At 33.9% G+C, this 23,146-nt stretch overlaps 9 non-coding genes across 9 annotated transcripts; 8 read left to right on the top strand and 1 right to left on the bottom strand.

Annotated features, from left to right (window-relative positions):
- Nucleotides 1-5,196: 5,196 nt before the first annotated feature.
- TRNAP-UGG (transfer RNA proline (anticodon UGG)) lies at nt 5,197-5,268 on the top strand. Its single transcript has one exon. It is a non-coding gene; the product is annotated as a tRNA-Pro (tRNA).
- Nucleotides 5,269-6,392: 1,124 nt separating this feature from the next.
- On the top strand, nt 6,393-6,464 carry TRNAP-UGG (transfer RNA proline (anticodon UGG)). Its single transcript has one exon. It is a non-coding gene; the product is annotated as a tRNA-Pro (tRNA).
- Nucleotides 6,465-14,049: 7,585 nt separating this feature from the next.
- Nucleotides 14,050-14,121, top strand: TRNAP-UGG (transfer RNA proline (anticodon UGG)). The gene has a single exon. It is a non-coding gene; the product is annotated as a tRNA-Pro (tRNA).
- A 1,178-nt stretch (nt 14,122-15,299) lies between these two features.
- On the top strand, nt 15,300-15,371 carry TRNAP-UGG (transfer RNA proline (anticodon UGG)). The gene has a single exon. It is a non-coding gene; the product is annotated as a tRNA-Pro (tRNA).
- An 869-nt stretch (nt 15,372-16,240) lies between these two features.
- Nucleotides 16,241-16,312, top strand: TRNAP-UGG (transfer RNA proline (anticodon UGG)). The gene has a single exon. It is a non-coding gene; the product is annotated as a tRNA-Pro (tRNA).
- A 2,003-nt stretch (nt 16,313-18,315) lies between these two features.
- Nucleotides 18,316-18,387, top strand: TRNAP-UGG (transfer RNA proline (anticodon UGG)). Its single transcript has one exon. It is a non-coding gene; the product is annotated as a tRNA-Pro (tRNA).
- Nucleotides 18,388-18,991: 604 nt separating this feature from the next.
- TRNAP-UGG (transfer RNA proline (anticodon UGG)) lies at nt 18,992-19,063 on the top strand. Its single transcript has one exon. It is a non-coding gene; the product is annotated as a tRNA-Pro (tRNA).
- A 957-nt stretch (nt 19,064-20,020) lies between these two features.
- On the top strand, nt 20,021-20,092 carry TRNAP-UGG (transfer RNA proline (anticodon UGG)). The gene has a single exon. It is a non-coding gene; the product is annotated as a tRNA-Pro (tRNA).
- Nucleotides 20,093-22,289: 2,197 nt separating this feature from the next.
- Nucleotides 22,290-22,361, bottom strand: TRNAG-UCC (transfer RNA glycine (anticodon UCC)). The gene has a single exon. It is a non-coding gene; the product is annotated as a tRNA-Gly (tRNA).
- Nucleotides 22,362-23,146: the final 785 nt, after the last annotated feature.

The raw sequence follows: 23,146 nt of genomic DNA on the forward strand, positions 1-23,146 counted from the left end.
CAAGTCTCTTGCCAATCCCTTCGTCAAGTGATCAGCTAAATTCTGTTGTGACCTTACGAACACTATAGAAATCACCCCATTCATGATGAGTTCACGAATCATACTATGTCTGACACCTAAGTGTCTAGACTTTCCATTGTACATCTGGCTATAAGCTTTTGCCAATGTCGCAGCACTATCACAATGGATAGACATGGGTGCTATAGGTTTAGGCCATAATGGTATCTCATGGATCAAGTTTCTAAGCCATTCTGCTTCTTTACCAGCAGCAGCTAAAGCAACAAACTCAGATTCCATCGTTGAGTTGGTAATACATGTCTGCTTTTTAGAAGCCCATGAAATAGCACCTCCCCCAAGCAAGAACACCCAACCACTCGTTGAAGAATGATCTTCAATATTGGTTATCCAACTCGCATCAGAATATCCTTCTATTACAGAAGGAAATCCACTGTAAGATAAACTATATGCCATAGTTTTCTTTAAATACTTCAGTACCCGCCTAATTGCTTGCCAGTGATGAGTACTAGGATTACTAGTATATCTACTCAGTTTTCCCACAGCAAAAGCAATATCTGGCCTTGTACATGTCATGGCGTACATCAAACAGCCAATCACCTGAGAATACTCAAGTTGTGATACAGCTTTACCTTGGTTAGGCATAAGCTTCTCACTTGGATCAACAGGTGTACTCACAGGAGTACATTCAAAGCAATTAAACTTTCTCAACACCTTCTCAATATAATGAGATTGAGAAATTGAAATTCCTTTGCTTTCACGTTTGATCCTAATACCAAGGATAACGTCAGCCTCCCCCATATCTTTCATGGAGAACTTTGATGACAAAAATTCTTTTGTTAAATCAACTTGACTTTGGTCAGTCCCAAAGATTAACATGTCATCAACATATAGACAAATTATAACTCCTTTACCAGAATCATCAAATTTGCTATACACACATTTATCTGCTTGGTTCAATCTAAAACCACTAGATAAAACTACTTCATCAAACTTCTGATGCCATTGCTTAGGTGCTTGTTTCAAACCATATAAGGACTTCACAAGTTTGCACACCTTGCTTTCATTTCCTGGCATGACAAAGCCCTGAGGTTGGTTCATATAAACCTCCTCATCCAAATCACCATTCAAGAATGCTGTCTTCACATCCATCTGGTGAATAACCAGATTGTGAATTGTAGCCAAAGCAATCAGCAGTCTAATGGTAGTGATACGTGCCACAGGAGCATAAGTATCAAAATAGTCAATTCCAGACTTTTGTCTAAAGCCTTGAATGACTAACCTTGCCTTGAACTTTTCAATAGTTCCATCCACCTTCATCTTCTTTTTGAAGATCCATTTGCAACCCAAAGGTTTGCAACCGGGAGGTAGATCAGCTAACACCCAAGTGTTATTGCCCATGATGGAATCCATCTCATCATTAATTGCCTCTTTCCAGAATGCAACATCCTGAGACCTCATTGCTTCATCATATGTTTTAGGATCATCATCAACATTGAAACAATATGAATATTGGGTAGAAACATCATCCCTAGAACCTTCAACTAAGTATAGTTGAAAATCTGGTCCGAATGATTTAGGTTTCCTTTCTCTTTTGCTTTTCCGAAGCTCAAGTGACTGATCAACAGCCTTTTCAGAGACTTCATCATTACAATCCTTATTGATTCCATTGTTACTTGGAATCATATCCTTTGGTCTAGGTATAGATGAAAATCGATTTTCATCAAAGATTGCATCCCTTGAATCAATCACAGAATTGATTGAGACAAATTCATTAGGCTCTATTACATAGAACCTATATGCCTTGGAATGTTCAACATATCCAATAAAAATGCAATCTATACCTCTTTCACCTAAACTTTTCTTTTTGAGATCAGGCAGTCTTACAACCGCCCTACAACCCCATACACGAAGATAATTCAAGTTAGGTTTCCTTTTATTCCAAAGTTCATAAGGTGTAATCTTGTTTCTTTTGTTAGGAACTCTATTAAGCAAATAACAAGCTGTTAACATAGCTTCCCCCCAAAATCCTTCACTTAAACCCGAATAGGATAACATGGAATTAACCATTTCCTTAAGGACCCTATTCTTCCTTTCAGATATACCATTTTGTTGTGGAGTATAAGGAGCTGTGGTCTCATGGATAATACCAACGGATTGGAAATACGATTGGTCAATGTATTCACCTCCCCTATCTGTTCTAAGTCTTTTAATCAAAGCCTTTTGTTGTAATTCTACTTCAGTTTTAAATATTTTAAATTTATCTAATGCTTCATCCTTAGTATGTAACAAATAAACATAGCAAAATCTAGAAGCATCATCAATAAAAGTCACAAAATATTTCTTGTTTCCTAAAGTAGGAGTAGCATGTAAATCACATAAATCACTATGTATTAATTCCAAAATTTCAGTATCACGATGTACATTTTGAAATGGTTTCTTAGTGATCTTTGTTAACATACACGTTTTACACTTTTCATTGTTCATGTCAAAAACCGGTATTAATCCATCTTTAGACATATCTTGCATTCTTTTAAAGTGTATATGTCCTAGTCTAGCATGCCAAAGTGTAGAATTATTTATGCTAGAAGTAGATATAAAAGCAAAATTAACATTCAAGTGATTAATGTTAAGTCTAAACATTCTATTGCATAAATAACCAAAACCAACAAACATACCATGTTTTGACAAAACAAACTTATCAGATTCAATCACTTGTTTATAACCACAACAATTTAACACACTACTGGAAACTAAATTTTTTCTTATTTGTGGTACATGCAAAACATCAAACAAACAAATAGTTTTTCCAGAACTAAAACACAAATCCACACTTCCACGTCCATGAACAGAGGCTGTTGACTCATTTCCCATATGAAGAATTGATCCATCAGTCACGGACTCGTAAGTCTTGAACCAAAATCTATCCTTGCATACATGGGTGGTGGCTCCCGAGTCAACCCACCACGCGACATCATCATCCTGCACAAAATAAGCCTCAGATATATATGAAACATAATAATTCTTATTTGAATTATTAAATATATTCTGACCTTTCGAGTTGTGGTTGTTTAAACCATTTCCCGAACCGCTTGTGCTAGATCCTTTGGCATTATTATTACCAAAAATAACCTTGCAATCCTTTTTTATGTGTCCAGTTTTACCACACTTCCAACAAGTCAATTTAGACTTCTTGTTCGGATTAGCCTTGTTATAACCTCGATGTTTACGTTTGCCCTTTTTGTCATTATTACTAGTGAACTTTTTATGTTCCACCATATTGACAACAGACGTACCAGCAACTTCGTTGCTCTTTGGCTTGTCATTATCCTGCAACCTGAGGGATTCCTCAATACGCAGATGACTACCCAACTCAACAAGAGTTAACTCCTCCTTCTTATGTTTCAAAGAATGTTTAAATTCTTTCCAAGATGGAGGTAGTTTATCAATTATGCTTGAGACTTGAATAGACTCATCCATGTTCATCTTATGTTGTGTGAATTGACCAAGTATACGAATGAGCTCATTGTATTGTTCCAAGACCGGTCTAGAATCGACCATCTTGTAATTATTAAAATTACTAACAAGGAACTTTTTACTAGAAGCATCCTCAGACATATACTTGGTTTCTAAACAGTCCCATAGTTCTTTAGAAGATTCAACATTTAGGTAAATATCAAAAAGGGAATCAGCCATACCATTGAGGATTAAACCTCTAGCGATGTAGTCATCGTTCTCCCACTTGCACCTTTTCCGAATTTGTTCAATAGTGGCATCATCACCATGATCTTCAGGAATTGGTGTGCTGAGTACGTACACCACACTCATGCTGCTCAGAAAGAAGTGCATCTTCTTTTGCCATCTCCTAAAATCAATTCCCTCAAACTTATCAAGTTTGGAGAAATTCGCCGTCATGTGTTTCATCGTAGCCGCCATCGATTATAACGAATAATTACTTTCGATTGTTGGAGGTTTTATTGAGATTTCGTGTAGGGTAAAATAATCGATAGCCGGATAAATCACTGAATCGTGGTATCACTTTCCGAAAGTAATTATTCGACCCTTATTGCCTGGGTTACACGAATATCACTTTGGGATAAGACAGAGATTAGTTCTTGTTATTGGCAGTAAACAAGAACTCTTTTGCATAAGAGTATTAAGGTGTTTTTCGTATATCTTATTCTCATAAATGATAGTCTCTATTTATAGGCACCCAAAAACAAGTATTATTCCACGATGGAGATGTTTCACTAACTAATTTCGTTTTCAAATCTAAAACAAATCCTTTACATAAAGTTGTTTGTTTTATTTCAAACATCCTAATCAAGGAAATCGTTTTCAAATCTAAAACAAATCATTTACATAAAGTTGTTTGTTTTATTTCAAACATCCAAATCAAGGAAATCGTTTTCAAATCTAAAACAAATCCTTTACATAAAGTTGTTTGTTTTATTTCAAACATCCAAATCAAGGAAATCGTTTTCAAATCTAAAACAAATCCTTTACATAAAGTTGTTTGTTTTATTTCCACCTAGTGCAAGAATAATACTTCCGTAATCACTCAAATTTGTGATAATGGAAAACCATTTTCGGGTCCGGGCAATCTATCACTTAATGGGTGTACACTCCGTACCTCCTAACCCATTTACAAGTATAGATTAAATCCCTCAATTACACTAAATTTCTAACATATTCAAAAGAAGAAACTGATCCAAGAGTACAGAAATTGGGATAAAGAGCTCTAAGATTTCACATGAAAAAAAAGATAAATAAAAGTTACATGAAGGCTAATTGCTAGAAATGTATCATAGTATAAGCAAATTAGTACAAGTATGAAGTATGTACCCAGAATAAGCAATATTATACACTGCAAAAACTAAGATATGTTTGCATTTGAGCTCCACAAAGGTCACATAAGCGAACACAGGACTGGGCAATTCTTTCTTCACATATAATAACCTCAATCTGCAGTAGGATAAATACACCTGAATCAACACCATGGTACAAGGGAAAAAGAAAAATATAGGCAGAAGCAGATCAATAAACTGGTATCACATAGTTCAAACTTCAAACAATTGTGCAACTCATGAAAGAAAACAACGAATTACGTACTGTCATTGAACTAATGTTTCAATTTTCTACCATACTGATAAAGAATAACAAGTGGTATATGAAACAAGTGGGCATTTGGTCTAGTGGTATGATTCTCGCTTTGGGTGCGAGAGGTCCCGAGTTCGATTCTCGGAATGCCCCATTTTTGTTATCTATCTTATCATTATTTAATTTTTTTTTAGTGACAGCATTTTATTAAATTAGTTTGATATATAATATACAGTGACAGTGATATTGAATACCTAAAGTCCACTCAAGTTATTGGAACTAGATCTACCTTCTGTACTTTGATATATTAAATGCCACCAACATGTGCTTGTAGATCTCAAATAAGTTTCTGTCAATAATACAACTTATGGAGAGATACATCTACTATTATGCGAAAACCATTACAAGATGTAACTCTACGATATGCAAGTGTAACTTCATTATTATTTGTCAAGTTGATAAGACGTAACTGCATTACCAGAATAAGCAATCATATACCAACAAGCCTTAATAATTCTATAAACAAGTCTGCAGAAATCTTGCATTCTCTACAATATTCATAAAGTCTTTCACTTGTGATATGTTCTGCAGACTTGTTTATAAAAAGCCAGAACCTGTACATCCCTAACCCTGCATGCTATGTACGAAGCGTGAGCTGTAAAACATTATTCAGGGACCTAAATGTTGTTGACAGTTTTGTGCTCTAGGCTAAGCATATCATTGGGTCCCAGTACATTCAGTATGCGTAGCTGCACAGAAGTCAATAGACTGATCCTTCTATCTTTTTATGTTTTCTCCCAGAAAAGTGTTTCTCACGAACAAGATAGTCTATAATGTACGTAATCTGAGCTGTTTGTCTGAGCAACAGATAGATATCCATAAACGAGTATGTACGTGTATAATTAAAGCTTACGGGATGTATTAATTAATCAAAAAACCTACGATGATTAAGGAAAACTAGGATAGTAAATTAGTAAAGAGCCTACTACAGAATAATAGAATATGCAATTTTTTCACTATCAGAAATAGATATGCTTCTTAAGAACATTGCAAAGGTCACATAAGCACACTTGAGATAATAGGCACGAAGCATTGGTTGCATCAAACTACTGTTAAATACAGTGATTCTAAACCTAATTATAAGGCATATAAGTCCGAAACTAGAGGGTAGAAGCACCTTAAATTCCCTGGTCTTACAAACTAATGACAATTTGCAGTCTGTAAACTCATTTCTCAACCCAATTTATAAGGAATTGAAACAGAGACATATAGCAAGTGGGCATTTGGTCTAGTGGTATGATTCTCGCTTTGGGTGCGAGAGGTCCCGAGTTCGATTCTCGGAATGCCCCTTTTTGAAAAAATATCTAATGTATTTTATATTATTTATTATGTGTGGTTTTAAGTAAAGTTAACTCAAGATTATGAAAGCAGATATACCTGCTAAAATGATACTATTATGTGACAAAATCACGTGCTTATAGATTTAAGGTATCTGTAGATATAATTCCAATACCAGAAGAAGCAAATGTAACTCAACCTTTTTTTGTGAAGATTTTTAGCATCCAAGTTGGTGAAAAGATGCAACTACATTACCTGAATAAGCAATCGTAAACCAACATATTTATGCATCTCTATTACCAAACCTGGAGAGCAGATAAAAAAAAGTATTATTGTTGTTTAGAATACACAGATGTCTATCTTACACTAACGTTAACCTACTATACGTGTTCAAAGAATTCATTATTTCTCATTTAACTGCTTGGTCTTCCTATCTTGTTTGTATTGTTTTTGTTGGAGGTTTTTCTAAAATTCTTTCGTGTAGGGTAAAATAATCGATAGCCGGATAAATCACTGAATCGTGGTATCACTTTCCGAAAGTAATTATTCGACCCTTATAGCCTGGGTTACACGAATATCACTTTGGGATAAGACAGAGATTAAATTCTTGTTTTGGCAGAAACAAGAATTCCTTTTGCAGAAGAATATTTTGGTGTTCGTAACTTGTGTGTGTTTCTCATGCATATTGGTTAATATATTTATATACACCCTTAATCATGAAAGAGTCTTTTATTAAAATCAATTGGCCAATTGATTAATAAAAGTATCTTCTATAATATTCAAAAGTGGTTACATGAAGAATATTTCTATAAACAAATATTATCACTTCCATCATTAAAGTAAAAGTTGTTACTTTTACAATAAACAAATATTATATTTTACAACTATCAAAGCATGAGTGATCACTTTATAATAAACAAGTATTATTCCTTCAACCACTAAAGTAAAAGTGGGTGCAAGAATAATTCTTCCGTAATCACTCAAAATTGTGTTAAGTGTTTTCTTACTGCTGTCTCTTAAGAACCAGCACTGCAAAAGGACCAGCAGCGCAAAAATCAGCAAACAGGACCAGCAGCGCAAAAGTCAGCATACAGGACCAGCAGCGCAGAGGAACCAGCAAACTGGACCAGCTGTGCAGAACAACCAGCACAGGGACCAGCTGCGCAGAACAACCAGCACAGGGACCAGCTGCGCAGAACAACCAGCACAGGGACCAGCTGCGCAGAACAACCAGCAGAAGGACCAGCAATGCAGAACAACCAGTACAAGGACCAGCAATGCAGAACAACCAGCACAAAACACTTAGCCAAATTTCAGCTTACTAAGAAAACTTAGTACTGAAAACACTTAGTCAAATTTTAGGTAGACCAAGTCATGATAGTAAATAATGGAAAACCACTTTTGGGTTCGGGTAATCTATCACTTAATGGGTGTACACTCCGTACCTCCAAACCCATTTACAAGTGTAGATTAAAACCCAAAATTACACTAAATTTACAACAATCCTCCCCAATTTAGTGCAATTCGTTTCATGAGAATTAAACAAATTAAAACAAAACTCATGCATAAATGAAAATATCTTGAAGATTGAATTTTCACCTTAGTACATTACACATTTCAAATATTCGAGAATCGGGGTGTTCTAAGAATTGAACCCTTCAACCCATTTGAATAACTGAAAATAACATACACATAAGTTTTCAAATACTCTAAAGCTATCCTGACACTTTACAAGCCATGTGTCCATATCCATTCATGAATGTATCTAAAGCAAAAGTCCAAGCTTTGTTGAAGCGGCAAAACTTCACATTCACATAGGTAGTTCATTTCAGTCATGCACATGCTATTGCACTTTTTCAAATAAACCATTAAGAAGCTAAACTTCATCCTCACCTTCAACAGGTCCGAGTACATACCTTACCTTGGGATGATACAAAATTTTGTACTCCAAATTTCTAAGTATAAGCCTTCCACATTGAATTCAACTTCTAATTTTCATCAGAAGGGAATTGGGTATCTTATAATTAGAAATTTATGTGGACTTTAAACCCATCCCCACAGCAGACTTGTTCACCAAGTCTCTTGCCAATCCCTTCGTCAAGTGATCAGCTAAATTCTGTTGTGACCTTACGAACACTATAGAAATCACCCCATTCATGATGAGTTCACGAATCATGCTATGTCTGACACCTAAGTGTCTAGACTTTCCATTGTACATCTGGCTATAAGCCTTTGCCAATGTCGCAGCACTATCACAATGGATAGACATGGGTGCTATAGGTTTAGGCCATAATGGTATCTCATGGATCAAGTTTCTAAGCCATTCTGCTTCTTTACCAGCAGCAGCTAAAGCAACAAACTCAGATTCCATCGTTGAGTTGGTAATACATGTCTGCTTCTTAGAAGCCCATGAAATAGCACCTCCCCCAAGCAAGAACACCCAACCACTCGTTGAAGAATGATCTTCAATATTGGTTATCCAACTCGCATCAGAATATCCTTCTATTACCGAAGGAAACCCATTATAAGATAAACTATAGTCCATAGTTTTCTTCAAGTACTTCAGTACCCGCCTAATTGCTTGCCAGTGATGAGTACTAGGATTACTAGTATATCTACTCAGTTTTCCCACAGCAAAAGCAATATCCGGCCTTGTACAAGTCATGGCGTACATCAAACAGCCAATCACCTGAGAATACTCAAGTTGTGATACAGCTTCACCTTGATTAGGCATAAGCTTCTCACTTGGATCAACAGGGGTACTCACAGGATTACATTCAAAGCAATTGAACTTTTTCAACACCTTCTCAATATAATGAGATTGACAAATCGAAATACCTTTGCTTTCACGTTTGATCCTAATGCCAAGGATAACGTCAGCCTCCCCCATATCTTTCATGGAGAATTTTGATGACAAAAATTCTTTTGTTAAATCAACCTGACTTTGGTCAGTCCCAAAGATTAACATGTCATCAACATATAGACAAATTATAACTCCTTTACCAGAATCATCAAATTTACTATATACACATTTATCTGCTTGGTTTAATTTAAAACCACTAGATAAAATCACTTCATCAAACTTTTGATGCCATTGCTTAGGTGCTTGTTTCAAACCATATAAGGATTTCACAAGTTTGCACACCTTGCCTTCATTTCCTGGCATGACAAAGCCCTGAGGTTGGTTCATATAAACCTCCTCATCCAATTCACCATTCAAGAATGCTGTCTTCACATCCATCTGGTGAATAACTAGATTGTGAATCGTAGCCAAAGCAATCAGCAGTCTAATGGTAGTGATACGTGCCACGGGAGCATAAGTATCAAAATAGTCAATTCCAGACTTTTGTCTAAAGCCTTGAATGACTAACCTTGCCTTGAACTTTTCAATAGTTCCATCCACCTTCATCTTCTTTTTGAAAATCCATTTGCAACCCAAAGGTTTGCAACCAGGAGGTAGATCAGCTAACACCCAAGTGTTATTGCCCATGATAGAATCTATCTCATCATTAATTGCCTCTTTCCAGAATGCAACATCCTGAGACCTCATTGCTTCATCATATGTTTTAGGATCATCATCAACATTGAAACAATACGAATATTGGGTAGAAACATCATCCCTAGAACCTTCAACTAAGTATAGTTGAAAATCTGGTCCAAATGATTTAGGTTTCCTTTTTCTTTTGCTTTTCCGAAGCTCAAGTGACTGATCAACGGCCTTTTCAGAGACTTCATCATTACAATCCTTATTGATTCCATTGTTACTTGGAATCATATCCTTTGGTCTAGGTATAGATGAAAATCGATTTTCATCAAAGATTGCATCCCTTGAATCAATCACGGAATTGATTGAGACAAACTCATTAGGCTCTATTACATAGAACCTATATGCCTTGGAATGTTCAACATATCCAACAAATATGCAATCTATACCTCTTTCACCTAAACTTTTCTTCTTGGGATCAGGTAGTCTTACAACCGCCCTACAGCCCCATACCCGAAGATAATTCAAGTTAGGTTTCCTTTTATTCCAAAGTTCATAAGGTGTAATCTTGTTTCTTTTGTTAGGAACTCTATTAAGCAAATAACAAGCTGTTAACATAGCTTCCCCCCAAAATCCTTCACTTAAACCCGAATAGGATAACATGGAATTAACCATTTCCTTAAGGACCCTATTCTTCCTTTCAGATATACCATTTTGTTGTGGAGTATAAGGAGCTGTGGTCTCATGGATAATACCAACGGATTGGAAATACGATTGGTCAATGTATTCACCTCCCCTATCTGTTCTAAGTCTTTTAATCAAAGCCTTTTGTTGTAATTCTACTTCAGTTTTAAATATTTTAAATTTATCTAATGCTTCATCCTTAGTATGTAACAAATAAACATAGCAAAATCTAGAAGCATCATCAATAAAAGTCACAAAATATTTCTTGTTCCCTAAAGTAGGAGTAGCATGCAAATCACATAAATCACTATGTATTAATTCCAAAATTTCAGTATCACGATGTACATTTTGAAATGGTTTCTTAGTGATCTTTGTTAACATACACGTTTTACACTTTTCATTGTTCATGTCAAAAGCCGGTATTAATCCATCTTTAGACATATCTTGCATTCTTTTAAAGTGTATATGTCCTAGTCTAGCATGCCAAAGTGTAGAATTATTTATGCTAGAAGTAGATATAAAAGCAAAATTAACATTCAAGTGATTAATGTTAAGTCTAAACATTCTATTGCATAAATAACCAAAACCAACAAACATACCATGTTTTGACAAAACAAACTTATCAGATTCAATCACTTGTTTATAACCACAACAATTTAACACACTACTGGAAATCAAATTTTTTCTTATTTGTGGTACATGCAAAACATCAAACAAACAAATAGTTTTTCCAGAACTAAAACACAAATCCACACTTCCACGTCCATGAACAGAGGCTGTTGACTCATTTCCCATATGAAGAATTGATCCATCAGTCACGGTCTCGTAAGTCTTGAACCAAAATCTATCCTTGCATACATGGGTGGTGGCTCCCGAGTCAACCCACCACGCGACATCATCATCCTGCACAAAATAAGCCTCAGATATATATGAAACATAATAATTCTCATTTGAATTATTAAATATATTCTGACCTTTCGAGTTGTGGTTGTTTAAACCATTTCCCGAACCGCTTGTGCTAGATCCTTTGGCATTATTATTACCAAAAATAACCTTGCAATCCTTTTTCATGTGTCCAGTTTTACCACACTTCCAACAAGTCAATTTAGACTTCTTATTCGGATTAGCCTTGTTATAACCTTGATGTTTACGTTTGCCCTTTTTGTCATTATTACTAGTGAACTTTTTATGTTCCACCATATTGACAACAGACGTACCAGCAACTTCGTTGCTCTTTGGCTTGTCATTATCCTGCAACCTGAGGGATTCCTCAATACGCAGATGACTACCCAACTCAACAAGAGTTAACTCCTCCTTCTTATGTTTCAAAGAATGTTTAAATTCTTTCCAAGATGGAGGTAGTTTATCAATTATGCTTGAGACTTGAATAGACTCATCCATGTTCATCTTATGTTGTGTGAATTGACCAAGTATACGAATGAGCTCATTGTATTGTTCCAAGACCGGTCTAGAATCGACCATCTTGTAATTATTAAAATTACTCACAAGGAACTTTTTACTAGAAGCATCCTCAGACATATACTTGGTTTCTAAACAGTCCCATAGTTCTTTAGAAGATTCAACATTTAGGTAAATATCAAAAAGGGAATCAGCCATACCATTGAGGATTAAACCTCTAGCGATGTAGTCATCGTTCTCCCACTTGCACCTTTTCCGAATTTGTTCAATAGTGGCATCATCACCATGATCTTCAGGAATTGGTGTGCTGAGTACGTACACCACACTCATGCTGCTCAGAAAGAAGTGCATCTTCTTTTGCCATCTCCTAAAATCAATTCCCTCAAACTTTTCAAGTTTGGAGAAATTCGCCGTCATGTGTTTCATCGTAGCCGCCATCGATTATAACGAATAATTACTTTCGATTGTTGGAGGTTTTTCTAAAATTCTTTCGTGTAGGGTAAAATAATCGATAGCCGGATAAATCACTGAATCGTGGTATCACTTTCCGAAAGTAATTATTCGACCCTTATAGCCTGGGTTACACGAATATCACTTTGGGATAAGACAGAGATTAAATTCTTGTTTTGGCAGAAACAAGAATTCCTTTTGCAGAAGAATATTTTGGTGTTCGTAACTTGTGTGTGTTTCTCATGCATATTGGTTAATATATTTATATACACCCTTAATCATGAAAGAGTCTTTTATTAAAATCAATTGGCCAATTGATTAATAAAAGTATCTTCTATAATATTCAAAAGTGGTTACATGAAGAATATTTCTATAAACAAATATTATCACTTCCATCATTAAAGTAAAAGTTGTTACTTTTACAATAAACAAATATTATATTTTACAACTATCAAAGCATGAGTGATCACTTTATAATAAACAAGTATTATTCCTTCAACCACTAAAGTAAAAGTGGGTGCAAGAATAATTCTTCCGTAATCACTCAAAATTGTGTTAAGTGTTTTCTTACTGCTGTCTCTTAAGAACCAGCACTGCAAAAGGACCAGCAGCGCAAAAATCAGCAAACAGGACCAGCAGCGCAAAAGTCAGCATACAGGACCAGCAGCGCAGAGGAACCAGCAAACAGGACCAGCTGTGCAGAACAACCAGCACAGGGACCAGCTGCGCAGAACAACCAGCACAGGGACCAGCTGCGCAGAACAACCAGCACAGGGACCAGCTGCGCAGAACAACCAGCAGAAGGACCAGCAATGCAGAACAACCAGTACAAGGACCAGCAATGCAGAACAACCAGCACAAAACACTTAGCCAAATTTCAGCTTACTAAGAAAACTTAGTACTGAAAACACTTAGTCAAATTTTAGGTAGACCAAGTCATGATAGTAAATAATGGAAAACCACTTTTGGGTTCGGGTAATCTATCACTTAATGGGTGTACACTCCGTACCTCCAAACCCATTTACAAGTGTAGATTAAAACCCAAAATTACACTAAATTTACAACAGTTTTCAATAGTAGGTCAAATGCAATCAAAGAGACCAGTATTGAGCATGGGAAACGGGTCGGGTTGGGTCGGTTTGGGTAATGGGTCAAAATGGTATTGGGTTGAAATGGGTCATGGGTCAAACGGGTAAAAATTTTAAACGGGTCCAAACGGGTCAGGTTGGGTCGGTTTGGGTAACAGGTCAAAACGGATAATAGGTCTAATGTTCAAATAGGTCCAAACAGGTCATATACAATTTTTTACATTTATTATATTTTTTATTATTATTATTAATTCATATTTATTTATTATATATAAGAAAATATTAATGTACCTAATAATTGATTCAACCATTAATGCTTTCATAAATGATTGACATATGAGTATTGTAATGCTCGACCCATTTGACCCATTTGACCCATTAGACATGTCTATTATTGAACTTTAGGATTTTATACCCATTTGACCCGTTCTTTTATATTTTGTATAAGACTCAATAGATTGAATAACAACAGGGCATTTGGTCTGGTGGTATGATTCTCGCTTTGGGTGCGAGAGGTCCCGAGTTCGATTCTCGGAATGCCCCTTTTTTATCATATAGAAAGAATAACTTCCATGTTTTCAATAAGTCTCACCATTTGATCATAATCAATCAATTCTCTAGTGCTGATGTGAAATAGAGTCAAAGTCAACTCTCAGGACTTTTGGATACAAATCTACTCTACCATATAATATAATATAATATAATATAATATAATATAATATAATATAATATGCATAAACTTGTGCATTTAGAACTTAAAAGTGTCCAGTAATCAATTTAACTCATAAAGGCATACTTTACTAGCCACCTAGAAATCCAAGGGAAATGCAACTTTATGAAAAGCATATGTAACTGCATTACCAGATTTAGTTAATGTGACTTCACTTTTCTTGCCAAAACTCTTAAGGACCAAGTTGGTGAAAAGTTGTAACCGCATTACCAAAATAAGCAATCATAAACCAACATGAATAGGTATTTCTGCTACCAAACAAGCGAAGAACATCAAATATAATGGATTACAAGTTTCAGATTATCATTCAAACATGGATACATGTAGTTCCACGTACATTCATAAAAACACATCTGTTCAACCTCAGGATTTAGAACATTATTCAAATGATAGATATAAATATAAAAAATAGCAATAATTTAACAGCGTGACTTTATATAGCAAATCAAAGTTAAGATATTTGCATGAAAGACATTTTTTAATTTACAAATCTATCATCACCAACATGTGAGTTTATGGTCAGGATTAGATATTACATGTAACAACAGTATAAGAGTGATCCTTTTGAGCGTAAGTTGCATATCATTTTGAACATAAGTGTTACAGCAAATATACTAGAAGTATGCACTTATGTTAATAGCAATATAAGGTTATTTTCTTCCAAAATATCTTAAAATCTCGATCAGTGTTGTATACTCTACGCAGAGTTTTAGGTTATGAGAGTATAAGCAGACACATATATTTGCATATATATGAGTTTTGCGAAGGTCACATAAGAAAAAGGCACCAGGTTATTTCTTCGAACAAACTAGCCTCAGTGCGAAATGCAGTAATTTTTAATCAGAAGTACATAAACAGAAAGCCGAATAACTTAAGGCACAAAATAAATTGTGTACTTCATGAATAATAAGAGATGAATATATATTTTTCATCAAGGAACTCATGCCTTAACCATTGTGATAAGAAATAACAGCAGAGACATATAGCAAGTGGGCATTTGGTCTAGTGGTATGATTCTCGCTTTGGGTGCGAGAGGTCCCGAGTTCGATTCTCGGAATGCCCCTTTTTTTATAAAATTAATTAATTTATATCAACTTTTTGAAATTCCACTATACTATGTAAGTCAATATTGGACTTCTAATATAAGCAAAAGTCAACTCAAGACTTTTATATCAGATCTGGATCTACCTGTTATATACCAAAAAAAGATATGCTTGCAGATCGACTTAATAAACAAGTTTCTTTAATAATTTAGCTCATTGGTAGGTGGTTATTTGGGCACCAACTTAAATAGACCAAGTAGAAAAAGGTGATCCTACAATTCAGCCTGCAGAGCTTATCAAAAGCCCATTATAAATTACAACTTGTACACAATTTTTTTTAACTACTACACATGTATTTACATACAGAGTTGTAAAATAAACTATTGTGTTTGATACATTCAGTCCTCTGTCAAAGAATTGCCACTACAGTATCTTCTCTTAAGTCTTAACTATTTTCAAAACTTGATCAAATGCAATCTTACAGTTAAATATACTTATGTCATTATTGTAGAGGCAATATGTGTACAGATCTACCATCACCAAACTAGAAGTTTTCGAGCAACGCTATATGTCCTTGTATTGCAAAACCAGACATATAACTTCACATTAATTTGCAAATTAGGCAACTAGAACAATGCACTTATGTCTTCACCGATACATACAATGAACTAGGTGAAGAAAAACCTCTTAAACAGCGTAAATATAAAGTAAAGTATAACTGTATAAGGGTAATAACTGATAACAGTAGTGAATATATAGCATTAAAATAGACATATATAAATAGCGAGTGATTTCAATACTTCAAGTTTGGTGAGTTCATGTTTCAATCTGGTTTATAACATATTAGATATATAAATATAGGGAATTAAAACAGAGACATATAGCAAGTGTGCATTTGGTCTAGTGGTATGATTCTCGCTTTGGGTGCGAGAGGTCCCGAGTTCGATTCTCGGAATGCCCCTTTTTGACAAAATCAACTCTTCCTATGATGTTTTTGATAGCCTTTATTTTATTAGCATTTTATTCTAGTATTAGTCTAAAGAAAAGTCAATTCAAGACATATGAAACAAAGCTACCTAATAAACTGATGTCACAAGCAAATGTATATAGATATGACAACTTCTAATTCAACTCCCATGTTTAGAAATACAGCTTCAAACAATCAAAATCAAGTTTTCAAGGAGAATAATTTGAAAAATGTTATTGTCATCATTGAAGACACATGATAACTGAATCATGTGTTACACGTTATCATTTAAACAGATGTACATATAGTAACATATATATTAACAAACAAACATGCATCAGCTCAGAAAATCAAATGTGATGAATATCTAAAATGTGTCATTTTATAACTCAATGTTGGCTTAAGAAGTTATAAGCATTCGATGCAGGTCCGAGCCTGATATTAACAAGCACGAGGTATTAGTTCTCAATTGTGGCTAGATCTTATTGTAACCTAAGGCGATCACTTTGTACCACAAAATTCAGGTATCTGATTACATGTTAGTTTACAAGCAACTTGAAAACAAAACTTGATGTTGGCAGACAAATTTATAAAAAAGCACAAAACTCCAAAGGGCTAATATGAACCAACATAATGGTATTGTAACCATCATATAATCTACATAGTTACAACCCAAAAGTGTAGAGTACCTATAATATAATGTGTTTAATAAGCCCAAATAAAATTATAACTAAGGTAGTAGTAAGGTAGAACATCAGGGCATTTGGTCTAGTGGTCAGTGGCAATTCCGGGATCAGAATTCAATGGGTTCCTGAAAAAAAATTTCAGTACTAATTATATTTGAAATCTATTTTAATGATTGATTACCTTCAAAAAAACTAAAAATTTGAAAAATATATGTGATCAAGTAGTTAAATTTAGTGGTGTCTTATACAACTCAAGGGAAAATCAAAGTTAAGATAATTGAATAAAAGACATTTTTTAATTTACAAATCTATCATCACCAACAAGTGAGTTGATGGTTAGGATTAGATATTTTTTTTTTTTTTTTTTTTTTTTTTTTTTTGAAAGGCAATTAGGATTAGATATTACATGTAACAAGAGTATAAGAGTGATCCTTTTGAGCTTAGGTTGCATATCAGTTGAACATAAGTGTTACAGCTATACCTGGCAAGCGGGTCAGGTCGGGTCGGTTAAAATAACGGGTCAAAACAGTTTTGGGTTGAAATAGTTCATGGGTCAAATGAGTGAAAATTTCAAACGGGTCCAAACGGGTCAAGTTGGGTCGGTTTGGATAACGGGTCAAAACAGTTTTGGGTTGAAATGGGTCATGGGTTGAATGAGAAAATTTTAAGCGGGTCCAAACGGGTCAGGTTGGGTCGGTTTGGTTAACAGATCAAAACGGGTAATGGTACAAATGGGTCAAACGCGCCATATACTTTTGCATTTATTATAGTGTTTTAGTTATTAATATTTTTATTATATATATAAGAATATTAATATACATAAAAATTGATATAACCATTAATGCTTTCATAAATAATTGATGGATAAAATTTGTTATGTTCGACCCATTTGACCCATTCACAAGACCCAATAGACCTGTCTCTATTTGTTGAACTTTAGGATTCGATACCCATTTGACCTGTTCTTTTATATTTTGTATAAGACCTAATAGGTTAGAGAACAACTCATTGGACCTTTTTTAAGTTTTGGTTTACACTGTCAAGCTTAATTTTTTCAAGACCTAATTGACCAGAAACTTGAACCATTTTGACTCAAATTTGAGCGTATGGGTCTCTTGAGAGTATGGGTCTCAATTGCCAGGTATAGTTACAAAAAATATTCTAGAAGTATGCACTTACCTTAATAGCAATATAAGGAGTCTAGTAGAAAAGAAAAAATCTCTAAGCCCTTTTGTAAACTCACATATCAAATATAACTATCACCTACCCAAAATGCACTAACTTAATAATAGTATGATGGTGTTAACAAAAGGGCATTTGGTCTAGTGGTATGATTCTCGCTTTGGGTGCGAGAGGTCCCGAGTTCGATTCTCGGAATGCCCCAATCTTTTGTGTTTTTTATCTTTTATTGTTTGTTTTCCTTACCAACAAACTTCTACCCGGTTAGGGAAATGAAACAGCTCCATATCATTACTAGGATTCTTGAAGTTTTTTAAGATCTGTATACATTACTCTATCTAACACAGCTCCATATCTTACACTCCAACAAACTGAACACTATACAGCCCCATTAAACTATGTACAGTACAAGGATTTTTCATTCGTTAATAGAAAGACATAAGTTTATTTTCTTCCAAATATCTTAAAATCTCAATCAGTGTTGTATACTCTATGCAGAGTTTTAGCTTATGAGAGTATAAGCAGACACATATATTTGCATATATATGAGCTTTGCAAAGGTCACATAAGAAAAAGGCACCAGGTTCTTTCTTCGAACAAACTAGCCTCAGTGCGAAATGCAGTAATTTTAAATCAGAAGTACGAAAACAGAAAGCCGAATAACTTAAGGCACAAAATAAATTTATATCAGTGGCATTAATCAATTGTGTACTTAATGAATAATAAAAGATGAATGATGTATTTTTCATCAAGGAACTCATGCTTTAACCATGGTGATAAGAAATAACAACAGATAAATGAAGCAAGTGGGCATTTGGTCTAGTGGTATGATTCTCGCTTTGGGTGCGAGAGGTCCCGAGTTCGATTCTCGGAATGCCCCTTTGTTATAAAACTAATCATTTCATATAAACTTTTTAAAATTGCACGATTTTATGTAAGTCAATATTTGACTTCTAATATAAGCAAAAGCCAACTCAAGACTTTAATATCAGATCTAGATCTACCTGTTATATACCGAAAAAGATATGCTTGCTTAAACAAGTTTCTTTAAAAATTTAGCTCAATGGTAGGTGGTTATTTGGGCAACAACTTAAATAGACCAAGTAGAAAAAGGTAATCCTACAATTCAGCCTGTAGAGCTTATTAAAAGTCCCTTATAAATTACAACTTGTACACAATATTTTTTATATACTACACATGTATTTACATATAGACTTGTAAAATAAACTAGTGTGTTTGATATATTCAGTCCTCTGTCAAAGAATTGCCATACTCTTAAGTCTTAACTATTTTCAAAACTTGATCAAATGCAATCTTACAGTTAAATATAAATATATTTATTATATTTATGTCATTATTGTAGAGACAATATGTGTACAAATCTACCATCACCAAACTGGAAGTTTTCGAGCTCGAGCAGTGCTGGATGTTTTTTAAAATAAAAAGGCTCCAGATGTCCTTATATTGCATAACCAGACATATAATTTCATATTAATTTGCAAGTTAGGCAACTAGAACAATGCACTTATGTCTTCACCAATGCATACAATGAACTAGGTGAAAAAAAAAAAAAAAAAAACCTCATACAACAGATAAATGTGAAACAACAGCAATACTTCAAGTTCAAACAACAGAAATATAAAGTAAAGTATAACTGTATAAAGGTAATAACTAATAACAGTAGTGAAAATAGCATTAAAATAGACATATATAAATAGAGAGTGATTTCAATACTTTAAGTTTGGTGAGTTCATGTTTCAATCTGGTTTATAACATATTAAATATATATATATATATATATATACATAGGGAATTAGAACAGAGACATATAGCAAGTGGGCATTTGGTCTAGTGGTATGATTCTCGCTTTGGGTGCGAGAGGTCCCGAGTTCGATTCTCGGAATGCCCCTTTTTGAAAAAATCAACTCTTCCTATGATGGTTTTGATAGCCTTTATTTTATTAGCATTTTATTCTAGTATTAGTCTAAAGAAAAGTCAATTTGAGACATATGAAACAAAGCTACCTAATAAACTGATGTCACAAGCAAATGTATATAGATATGACAACTTCTAATTCAACTCCCATGTTTAGAAATACAGCTTCAAACAATCAAAATCAAGTTTTCAAGGAGATTAATTTGAAAAATGTTATTGTCATCATTGAAGACACATGATAACTGAATTATGTGTTACACGTTATCATTTAAACAGATGTACATATAGTAACATATATATTAACAAACAAACATGTATCAGCTCAGAAAATCAAATGTGATGAATATCTAAAATGTGTCATTTTATAACTCAATGTTGGCTTAAGAAGTTATAAGCATTCAATGCAGGTCCGAGCCTGATATTAACAAGCACGAGGTATTAGTTCTCAATTGTGGCTAGATCTTATTGTAACCTAAGGCGATCACTTTGTACCACAAAATTCAGGTATCTGGTTACATGTTAGTTTACAAGCAACTTGAAAACAAAACTTGATGTTGGCAGACAAATTTATAAAAAAGCACAAAACTCCAAAGGGCTAATATGAACCAACATAATGGTATTATAATCATCATATAATCTACATAGTTACAACCCAAAAGTGTAGAGTACTTATAATATAATGTGTTTAATAAGCCCAGATAAAATTATAACTAAGGTAGTAGTAAGGTAGAACATCAGGGCATTTGGTCTAGTGGTCAGTGGCAATTCCAGGATCAGAATTCAATTGGTTCCTGAAAAAAAATTTCAGTACTAATTATATTTGAAATCTATTTTAATGATTGTTTACCTTAAAAAAACTAAAAATTTGAAAAATATATGTGATCCAAGTAGTTAAATTTAGTGGTGTCTTATACAACTCAAGGGAAAAACTATAAATTCGAAAAATATATAGGGACCTGTAGTAGGATTTAGTGGTGTCTTATATGATTTAAAGAGTATTTGTTACATAAAAAGTTTAAACTAGTGGTGTCCCGTGACACCACAGGCTTTAACCTAGACTCGCCATTGCTAGTGGTATGATTCTCGCTTTGGGTGTGAGAGGTCCCGAGTTTGATTCTCAGAATGCCCCATTTTAAGAAAAGTCTACTCATATTTATTTTCTTTTTTAGGTGTGACTATATTTCACTTATTACATATTCTATTAAGAGTATAACTCGTAGTCATCTATGAAATCTTTTAAAATAAATCAACCTACTAAAGTGAGGTAATACACTGAAAGTCCTGATGACAGATCTTAAACAATGATTCATTTACAGATTCAACTCAATGGTCGCGATGGAGGATGCACGAATTAAAATTAAACGTAATAAGAGTGAAAAGATTCTTTGTCATTATACAAAATTTGACAACGCTTAACTTATAACATATAAACACCAAGTTGAACTGTCAGATTCGAATAACCTGTGGCTGATTCAGTTAAGAATATAGTATGCAGTACATAACTAATTCAACAAGTGGTAATTAACTAACCTAAATCTACTACACTAAAAACATCCTGAAACTATATTATTTACAACGCATGCCAAAACAAACTAGACGGAGCTTTGATTTCATGGCTACAGAAGTTACTATTACTATCAAGGTTAAAAAGGCGTAAATTATTATTAATAGTATTAACAGAACCCTAACTAACAGTTTGTGTTGATATAAATGACGATTAATAAGCAATACGACAGTACCATAAAATACAAAATAATCACATATATAAATGTATATACAGCAATTTTACTTTGTACAGATGAAGATAAAAGGGCAAATCGCTATAAATTTAGCAGAAAACAGAAACATCAAACATGAAAAGGTGAGACTAATTCTAACCTTTTACATCGATAGCTCCCAAATTGAAACTGATTTGCCGTGAAAATCGCCTGAACCATGACAACAGAATTGGAAGGCTGCAATTGAGAAACGACATCATCGTTAAAATAAAATTGAGAGACGATATGGAATCGCCTTTTATTTTATTTTTATTAATTACTCCGTAATAATTTTTAGTTGATGAGAGTTATCGAAATTTGGGCGGCAAATGAAAAGGTTGAACTGGTAATTTTTCAACAAAATAACTATAGCGGTTAATTTTGTGAATTTTCATGAAACTCAAAAAATAAATGTGCGTTTGCCGGGAGTCGAACCCGGGTCTATTGCTTGGAAGGCAATTATCCTAACCGTTGGACTACAAACGCCTATTAGCGGAGTTGTGATTACCGAGAATTTAATAAATTGATCATTTTTCTATCCAAATAATGTTTCAATTTGATTTGATAATATGTTCACGTAACATTATGTTCATTTCTTTTACTACCTGTGTCCTCTCTCAAAAAGTAAGTTACGTATAATTTTTTGTTGGAATAGGTAAATTTAACGTATTTTACTTATAAAGGAATATTCAAATGATTTAAAATTTTAAGTTGACATTCAAGGGATTAATCAGAGTGCGACATGTGGCGCGACAATCACATGTGATTAAAAAAAAAAATTCCAAAATTTTTTTGTTTTCGAAATTTTTTTTGTTTTTATAAAAAAAAAAGAATTTTTTTTTTCAATCACATGTGATTGGATTTGAGATGCAGTAAATCGCATCTCGAATTTTTTTTTCAATCACATGTGATTGGATTTGACATGCAGTAAATCACATCTGATTCTGCATGCCAATCACATGTGATTGTAAAACCCAATCACATGTGATTCGCAATGTCAAATCCAATCACATGTGAATATGTGATTAAAAAAAATTAATTAAAATTCTTTTTTAATCACATGTAATTGGATTTGACATGCAGAATCACATGTGATTAGGTTTTACAATCACATGTGATTGGATTGACATGCTAAATTTAAAAAAAAAAAACAAAAAAAAAGTTTAAAAAAATTTCGAAAAAAAGAAATTTTTTTTTTCAAAAACAAAAAAAAAATTTAATTTTTTTTTCAATCACATGTGATTGTCGCGCCACATGGCGCGCTCTGATTG

Source organism: Rutidosis leptorrhynchoides, chromosome 10, assembly GCF_046630445.1.
Source record: "Rutidosis leptorrhynchoides isolate AG116_Rl617_1_P2 chromosome 10, CSIRO_AGI_Rlap_v1, whole genome shotgun sequence".
Taxonomy (NCBI): Eukaryota; Viridiplantae; Streptophyta; class Magnoliopsida; order Asterales; family Asteraceae; genus Rutidosis; species Rutidosis leptorrhynchoides.